This window comes from Amphiura filiformis, chromosome 8, assembly GCF_039555335.1.
Source record: "Amphiura filiformis chromosome 8, Afil_fr2py, whole genome shotgun sequence".
NCBI classification, from domain to species: domain Eukaryota; kingdom Metazoa; phylum Echinodermata; class Ophiuroidea; order Amphilepidida; family Amphiuridae; genus Amphiura; species Amphiura filiformis.
In genome coordinates, this window is record NC_092635.1 from 44,062,869 (window position 1) to 44,073,420 (window position 10,552).

The following is a 10,552-nucleotide window of genomic DNA, read 5'->3' on the forward strand; positions in this document are numbered from 1 at the left end:
AAAGATACCTTAAAACGTTTTGCTGATAGCAATCTATGTAATATAAAAGCATGCTATCTACTGATTGCTGATAGCAAACTATATAGTGTAAAATCATGCTATTTACTGCTGATACCGTAGTAATATAAAAGCATCCTATCTACTGCTGTTAGCAATTTATGCAACGTAAAAGCATAGTATCTACTGCTGATAGCAATATATGTATTTTAAAAGCATGCAGTATACTGCTGATAGCAATCCATGTAATGTAAAAGCATGCTATCTACTGCTGATAGCAATCTATATAATGTAAAAACATGCTATCTACTGCTGATAGCAATCTATGTAATGTAAAAGCATGATATCTACTGCTGATAGCAATTTATGTAATGTAAAAGCATGCTATCTACTGCTGATAGCAATCTATGTAATGTAAAAGTATGCTATCTACTGCTGATAGCAATTTATGCAATGTAAAAACATGCTATCTACTGCTGATAGCAATCTATGTAATGTAAAAGCATGCTATCTACTGCTGATAGCAATATATGTAATGTAAAACGATGTTATTTACTGCTGATAGCAATCAATGCAATGCTATAGGGTCAGTCCATGTCGAAACAGATTGAGTGTACACCCACCCTCTTGGATTTTGCTCTCCTTTGGCTCAGGGGTACCTTTCATGGATCCCTAGGTGAGGTCACAAGAAAAAAATTCAAATTCCATTTCGTTTGCGAATGGCGGGCAATCAAAGTTTGGCGACCTCGACCAAAATTGTGAATTTAAGGGGTCCAAATGACAAAGTGCTCTCTTTGAGGGGCACTTTCTTCTTAATTGAATCAGTTGTGATCCTCTTTTTGAATGTGGTCACTCACTGGCTGTGTCTGAAATACCTAATGCCAAAAAAAATAGATTTCGGAATTTCGTTGGGATTTCAGAGGGGGTCAAAATCAGCACTTCGTACTGTTCAATCAAATGATCTTGATTTTGAAGGACCCATGATAATGTCACAGTGCACTTATAGGTCCTAATTATGTTCAGAATGGATTAACCATATGCCAATGTCTATGAGCAATTAAAAAAAGAGAAATTTCTAGACCCTACAGAATTTTAGGCCACCCCTAAAGTGGTTCAGCCACAAATGGCACTTAAAGTCGGCAAATTTTGACCCCTAATAACTTTAGGTGTACACCAGATATGAATTTCTAGTCTTTTGCATCTGAAAGAATGTAGTTTAATGTTACTAGGAACATAAGATTTGTTTTGTATTTTTTGTGTTTTAGTATTAAGTTGACGCTTTCAAAAATAGTCATTTTTGCCTAACATACCATGCATACAGGATACGGTACAAAATGCCAATTTTAGTATGATATTTTTTATATTTTTGATCACTTTATAGCCATTTGTATTATTTATCCTGATATTTCAAGTTGCTCTTGAGTCCAGTAATAAGAAAAAACTACTTCCTAATCCTCTGTATGGATTTTTAAGGGGTCAAAATGCACTTCCTGGCAACGATGCACATGCAAAGTACAGGTTATGGGGTCCAATTTTCAGAATGCTCCCAATTATGTCAAGTAATATATCAAATTACTCGTATGGTCATGAGGATTCCAAAATGTATAGTTTGTTATGTGTCAGACCTTTCAGGAGGGCGCTATGACGAAAAATGTTCATAGGTCAATGACCTTTTGAAAGTATCAAAACACAAAAATACAAAACAAATCTTATGTTCCTAGTAACATTAGACTACATTCTTTCAGATGCAAAAGACTAGAAATTCATATCTGGTGTACACCTAAGGTTATTAGGTGTCAAATTTGCCGATTTTATGCGCCATTTGTGGCTGAACCACTTTAGGGGGCCTAAAATTCTGTAGGGTGTCTAGAAATGTCTCTTTTTTTGAATTGCTCATAGACATTGGCACATGGTTAATCCATTCTGAACATAATTAGGACCTATAAGTGCACTGTGGCATTATCATGGGTCCTTCAAAATCAAAGATAATTTGATTGAACAGTATGAAGTGCTGATTTTGACCCCTCTGAAATCCCAACGAAATTCCGAAATCAATCTTTTTTGCATTAGGCATTTCAGACACAGCCAGTGAGTGACCACATTCAAAAAGAGGGTCACAACTGATTTAATTAAGAAGAAAATGCCTCTCAAAGAGAGCGCTTTGTCATTTGGACACCTTAAATTCCCAATTTTGGTCAAGGTCGCCAAACTTAGATGGCCCGCCATTCGGAAACGAAATTGAATTTGAATTTTTTTCTTTTGACCTCACCTAGGGGTCCATGAAAGGTACCCCTGAGCCAAAGGAGAGCATAATCCAAGAGGGTGGGTGTACACTCAGTCTGTTTTGACATGGACTGACCCTATATACTGCTGATAGCAATCTATGTAATGTAAAAACATGCTATCTACAGCTGATAGCAATCTATGCAATGTAAAACATGCTATCTACTGCTGATAGCAATCTATGTAATGTAAAAGCATGCTATCTACTGCTGATAGCAATCAATGTAATATAAAAGTATACTATCTACTGCTGATAGCAATCTATGTAATGTAAAAGCATGCTATCTACTGCTGATAGCAATCTATGTAATGTAAAAGCATGCTATCTACTGCTGATAGCAATCTACGTAATGTAAAAGCATGCAATCTACTGCTGATAGCAATCTATGTATTTTAAAAGCATGCTATCTACTGCTGATAGCAATCTATGTAATGTAAAAGCATGCTATCTACTGCTGATAGCAATCTATGTAATATAGAGCATGTTATCTACTGCTGATAGCAATCTATGTAATATAGAGCATGTTATCTACTGCTGATAGCAATCTATGTAATATAGAGCATGTTACCTACTGCTGATAGCAATCTATGTAATGTAAAAGCATGTTATCTACTGCTGATAGCAATTTATGTAATGTAAAGCATGCTATCTACTGCTGATAGCAATCTATGTAATGTGAAAGCATGCTATATACTGCTGATAGCAATATATGTGATGCAAAATTATGCTATCTGCTGCTGATAGCAATCTATTGTAAAATCATATTTACTGCAGATAGCAATCTATGTAATGTAATCTACTGCTGATAAAAATCTGTGTAATGTAAAAGCATGCTATCTACTGCTGATAAAAATATGTGTAATGTAAAAGCATGCTATCTACTGCTGATAGCAATATATGTAATGTAAACTTATGCTATCTGCTGCTGATAGCAATAAACGCATATTTACTACAGATAGCAATATATGTAATGCAAAAGCATGCTATCTACTAGCTGCTGATAGAAATCTGTGTAATGCAAAAGCATGCTATCTACTGCTGATAGCACTATATGTAATGTAAAGCATGTTTCTACTGCTTATAGCAATCTATGTATTATGTAAACCATGTTTCTACTGCTGATAGCAATCTATGTAATGTAATGTAATGTAATGTAATGTAATGTAATGTAATGTAATGTAATGTAATGTAAAACATGCAATTTACTGCTGAAAGCAATCTATGTAATGTAATGTAATGTAAAAACATGCAATTTAATACTGATAGCAATCTATGTAATTTTATGTAATGTAAAAACATGCAATTTACTGCTGATAGCAATCTATGTAAACGCATGCTATCTACTGCTGATAGCAATTCATCCAATATACAACATGTACAAGCAAGCTAATATCTAAGAATATAAAAGGACGTGGCAGTAATTCTGCCGAAGAATGAGAGTCAATAAGAATTTCACTAAAATGTTACAAGAACTGGGAAGGACTTTGGGCAATCGCAACATTACTACAACTAATAATCCCAGCCTAGCTCATAATCCATACTTCAAATTATTGAGGAGTGCGCCATCTACATTTATCATTAAAAACGCATTGTTAACCATACAATAGAGGCGCTGCCGCTCGCTGTAACAATGAGAAACATATCATTGTATGTTAGGTAGTAGTTAGGTACTTCATCATTACCGACATTAGCAGTAGATAGCTACTTCATCAATACCAATATTAGCACTAGATAGCTAATTCATCAATACCAATACCAGCAGTAGATAGCTACTTCATCAATACCAATATTAGCAGTAGATAGCTACTTCATCAATACCAATATCAGCAGTAGATAGGTACTTCAACATTACCAATATGTCAGCAGTAGATAGATACTTCATTAATACCAATATCAGTAAGATACTTCATCAATACCAATATCAGTAGTAGATAGCTACTTTATCAATACCAATATCAGCAGCAGATAGCAACTTCACCAATACCAATATCAGCAGTAGATAGCTATTTCATCAACACCAATATCAGTAGTAGATAGATACTATATAGGCCTACATATATAGCAACATCAGCAGTTGATAGCTACTTCAACTCGTTATTTTGGTGACATTTTAGGGGAATTTATAAGCCTCTAGAAAAAAAAGTAGGAAAAAAAAGAAAGAAAGAAAGAAAAGAAAGGTCTTCCCCCTGTAGAATAGGGTTTTTTCGTCGCCTAACAGTTTAAGAAGGCCCTACCTGCAATAGCTGCCCTATAGACATTTGACCATTTCTGTATTCTATATTGTATATATTTAAAAATATGACATCTGGCAGCTATTGCAGATAAACCCATGGACATAAAAAACAATTAGGGATGATTTCAATAGAGTGTATGCAATAAACCAACCGGAACAGTAAAAAATTTAAATGGCAGCCATGTTGGAGGACAGTTCTAAGATAGCTTAAGATGACAGAGGGACAGGTCTCTAGATCGATTAAATGAGGATGACTCTGCCATGAGTGACATAGTATTGAATACCCTCTATAGTGTATCCCCTATTGTATCAATTTCCACACCAAACAAGAGCAACACTTGAAGATTTAAAGATATCTGTTTAATAAATGTTTTATTAAATTACATTAAATTACGTAATAATACAAATACAATCTTGATTTGTGCATCATAAGTATAAAATGATATGTATTGTAAGAAGGCTATTCCAGTTATAATCCATACATCCCCTATGGAAGACATAACCTTAAAGCCATATTGTAACATTTGCTGAGGAAGACGACGCGACCTCAATGTTTTTCACAATTCTGTTTTTTACAAGATTATAATGTACTTCATTAACTAACATAACCTGCAAAATCAAGACTTTAGGTGCTGTAGTTCAAGATTTTGAATAAAGCGTTGGACCATCGTTTAATTATTAAGATGGAAGTATTAGGCAAACACGTACATGATGTTCATAACACAGTACGTACATGGCATGCGGGGCTGTCATACACACATCAAAGAACCATGCCGTAGCATGGCCGACGGACTGATACGCATGGTAATAAATTATTCCAATATTCTTTGCTTTACCTCGGTCATTCAGCTCAAAATTAAAAGGGAACATATCTGACAGTAAAAGCTAACATTTTATGGAAAAGAAATACTAATCTATTCTTTATGGAAATGTTACAATATGGCTTTAATTTTCCACACAGGGAGTGTGAATTTCAAATGTGGTTACCTGAATGGGTGACTCCATTTAAAGTCTACACCCCCTGTGTGGAGATTAAGATCATGTCTTCCATAGGGGGTGCATGGATTTCAACCAGAACAATCTGGCCATTATGCACTTGCTGATACGCAACCATGCATAGTGTACTAGGAAGACAATATAATTCTTTATTGTTGTGTCTACTTCCTCACAGAAAACTTGCCAAATGTACATGAATGTGCTCTAAATAGTTCCATATTATTAAGAGATAATACATTCAGTTATCCAATAAGTATTTTTAATATAAATATTTCATTTTGAATATAATTGTTGTATATAATTTACATGTATAAAAATTGAATACAAAATCATTCATCAGTATTCCATTAAAAACAATTATTTCATGTTAATTGTGTACAGATTTTGAATACATTCAAAGTTTTAAAAGAATACAAGATCATTACGTAAACTTGCATTGTCTTTTCTTGACCATATCATAATAATTTATATAATAGGTACAGTACTAACCAGTTTGGTTGATTTTCCCGTATTTATCATATGATACGGTACATAAAATGTCCAATATTCCTCTTATTATTATAAAATATCTATTACTATCTTTTTATCAGATAATAAATACTCAGAGGAGAATGTTATTTGACAAATACAACCTGAGCTTTGCCATTTGAAGTCCATAATGAGTACAATAGTAATGTGCCACATAACAGGCAGAGTATAGTTTGCTTAATTAAACTCTCCCCTTATACTACTTGCAGATGACTCTAAATGTTATAAAAACATCTCTGATGTCTCTGATTGTCACATGCTCCAAAGTGATATTGATGCATTATTTAATTGGAGCAAAACTTGGGATCTCCATTTTCATCTCTCTAAATGCCAGATCATATCAATCACCAGACGTAGGAATGCAATTTGTCATGATTATAAAATGAATGGTGCCGTTCTAGACCGTGTTAGTTCCATCAAAGATCTTGGTCTTGATATTTCCTCATCTTTCACTTGGGATGATCACATTAACAGGGTTGTTAAAAAGTGTAACAAAAAACTTGGTATGATTAAACGCACCATTGGCTTCAATGCCCCTCGTAATGTATCCAGGACTTTGTACTCAGCCTTGGTTCGTAGTGACTTGGGAGTATTGCAGTCCCCTCTGGAGTGGTACCTCAAAGCACAACATCCAGAAAGTTGAAGGGGTCCAGAGAAGGGCAACTAAATTCATTTTAGATTACCCCGAGGCTGAGTACAAAGAAAGGTTAACCCAGCTAACTCTTCTTCCATTAAGTTTTAGAAGAGAATATGTTGATCTCAATATATTTTTCAAGTGCAATCTGGGATTATATGACATCAATCTAGATGATTATGTAGTTTTTAATGGTATTAACAAAGACCGTCCCACCACCAGATTTTCCTCTGATCCTTTGTTGCTGGTAAATCAGCTTTCTAAAACTGAGTGCCACAAGATGGGCTTTTTTCAGCGTATGGTGCCCATTTGGAACCAGCTCCCTAGTATTATCAGATCTACAAATTCTGTTGCTTCATTTAAGCAACAAGTTTTGGAGTTTTACCAGTTTAAATTTGCTCGCACCTTTGATGTAACTTCTGTTTGCACTTGGACCTCATTTTGTAATTGTCCAAATTGCAGGCAAATGTAACTTAACCTGCATTTTCCCCCTCTAATTTATATTTCCTTCCCTTCTTTTTTTGGATTTGGTGGGGGGTCTCAAAGGTGCCTGGCACCTGTTAAGCTCCAGCCATTCACTGGACTTTTTAAACAAATATGGTTCCTTTCATAATATTGTGTAATTTTTGATGTAACTTATGTGCAATATTATATATTTTTGTGTAATTCTGTGCCACTGATAAAGTGTTATAAATAAATAAAAATAAAAGAAATAAAAGAAAAAGTGACCGAAATGTTGACATTTCCATGCCATATTATGTTAGCATCCATGCATCGTAAGTAAGCTTAAAACAGGCATATCATCATCGCGAAATTGCATGGACAAAATTGTTCTTGAATCAGCACAATCTAAATGAAAGTAAAAATCAGTATATTTTATATAACTTTCCAAACTAGACTAACAAATATAATAATTCACACTTATAAGTCAAGCACATGTCACTGAAAGACGACTTTTACCTACAAGACCTCTGAAGGTCTGAAAGACCCTACTGACAGCACACCATACACAATACAACCAGTTTGTTACATGCATAGACTAATAATAACAATTTGTGCATTAGAAGTGGCAATTTTGTAACAGTGGTAATCTCTAGGATATGATAATGGCATATGCGTACATCCATATCAAAACGATGCACTTGTCGGCTGCTACATGTGTCTCATTTCACATAATAGCTAGGAATAAATACCAGGCTCATCTTAAGTGGAGGTCACTTCAAATAATCCCCAAAGTCACATGGATAAGGAATGTTCTCTGTATTCCTAAATTATGTGACTTGGGAATGATTTGAAGTGATCTCCACTTGAGATGAGTCTGGTATTTATTCCTAGCTAATGTGAAATGAGACACATGTAACAGCCGACAAGTGCATCGTTTTGATATGGATGTACGCATATGTGGTATGATATAGTCCATGGGGGCCAAAGGTGGCAAATCTGACATTGAGATAAAGGCAACAATATGGAGTAAAAAATAAAAATAAATAAGAAAATAAACATTACAAAACTTCAGAGCTTTAGAACTAAGTATGCTAGACCTATGGCGCCCGTTTCTCGAAGCATGGCTAGTGGTCTGGTCAGACTTCCCAAGACATCGAGATTAAGCTCAATTAGCCCTATATACCAGTGCATATAATTTCACATCATACATCACCATGAAAGATATATCACTAAAATGGATCCACATTGGTAGGACTAGCTAACTGCCTTAGGAAGCCTGACCACCACAAACTCTTAGAAATCAGACCTTGGTGTTTTCACTATATGATTATGATAGCCCAATGTTTTGTACAAGTTAATAATAATGGTAACTCAATTTTCAAAAATGCCTCTTTTGGCCTCCATGGAGCAGATCATGTCACTTATAGTATCAATCCTGAGACCACGTTTGATAGGAAATGGGTATAATTTGCTCGCGCCATGACATTTCAAGACATTGTCCTACTTGAAATGAGTATTTCTAGAACGTACTTTACAAAATCAGCACAAATTGTACTATGTGTATAATAAGACACACACATTATTTGCTATAAATCACATAGGCACCAATCATTACTTCCTACACTTTGCTTTGAGTAGACCTATGCATCCATGAAAACTCCATTATTCTATTAAAAACAATTTACATTATTTCATTTTACAATACAAAGTATGATTACATAATCCTGAGTATAATCAACCGGTAATGCTTCATTGCAAAAAATAATACATATGTGACCAGCTCCAACAAAACCCGAAACAAGTCGCCAGGCATGTTTTTGAGTTACAGGCCTTTCAAGATGACATTCCATAAAAAAAAATCAAATTTCGAAATTCTTATTGTCATGGTATTTGACCTTGGGGCTGAGTTGACTTTCAAATCCTTGAAAGTGCTTATTAAAAAGAGGTTTATTTAATCAATAATTGACAGTTGAACTATGATAATCCATAATCCTGGGCAAAGCAGGAAACTAATTAGCCCATTACTAAGAATAGCATTTTGGCGAAATTATAGGGGAATCATTTACAAAATTATCCATATCTTGAAAAGTATTGATGCTATATAAATAATTTTGGTATCATTTTGAAGCGTATTGTCCAGTGCTTACATTTTTATTCAAATCATGAAATGTCAAAATGCGACTTGTTCCTGGTTTTTGTCAGAACGGGTCACATATATTAAATAGAATAGACCTATGACAATTTTATTATCCGATCAAAAATAACTTACTGTATGGCAGAACATTTTAGCATTTTTAAAAACTTTTTGCGACTTTAAGGAGTATTTCGTGATCCTAGCATCCTCTTTTTATGACATTTTTCAGTTGATATATCCACAAGAAAAGCCCATTCCCAAAATTTCAGTTGATTCCGATTTTGTGTTTACGAGTTATGCATGATTATGTGTATAACACTGTTCCACAGACAATGTGTTGTAATTTTGTTCTGGTGTACCAGAATGTAATTCAAATTACACAATATTTTTGCTAAACGAATTTATCTACAAAATATTTTTTGTACATAGACATTATGTAGCCAGAGGTTTCCAGTAGTATAAAAATCTTAACTTTTTTGAGAAAAGTGGGGGATGATGCTGTGGATCACGAAATGCACTTTTAAAGTTCATTTCAGCGGTACATGTATTTTAAAAACATTTCTAGATATAGTGAAATGCTGCTAGCACAAAGCGCTACACATGTATTATGCGCAAACTGTGATAACATTCATGCCGGCTAAAATATTCCAATTGTCATTCGCTTTTGCCCTTTACTGTAAAACTGCAAAGTTACACTACTTTGATCTCTATGTGTCACAATTTAATACAGCAGATTTATCATACATGCATACTAGTATCAAATGGCTACATGTGCATTCAATCCACCTTCTCTTAATTTAGTTCTTTGGAAACATTCCACCTTCTATTTTTTAGTTCTTTGGAAACATCAAATATGCAGCACAAAATTGGTGACATAAATATCATTATAAGTTTGACAATTAAAGCAAGGCACACAACATTTTTGGTATATACAATTTTTGGTTTGGAAGGAAACCTGAAATTTACGTTTTCCTGAAAACATTTCATCAAGGTGTTTCCCGACATTTCTCTTGGGCAGTGGTGTAGCAAGGGGTTGTAGTGCCCCTAATGCCTGAAATAGTTGAGCAGACCTTCAAACGACTATTAAAGTTAAAATTTGTGTAAAGAACCACTTGGAGGGAGTGCATAATCGATCTAGGGATGGCTGAATTGGTCGATTCGGCCCCCTAAGACGGCACCCAGGGCATGTGCCCTACCTTGCCCATAGCTACACCACTGCTCTTGAGAATCTTCAATAAACTATAAAATTTATTCCCATAGCTACCCAAGACCTGACTGCTTGATGATTGCTGTCAATATTTG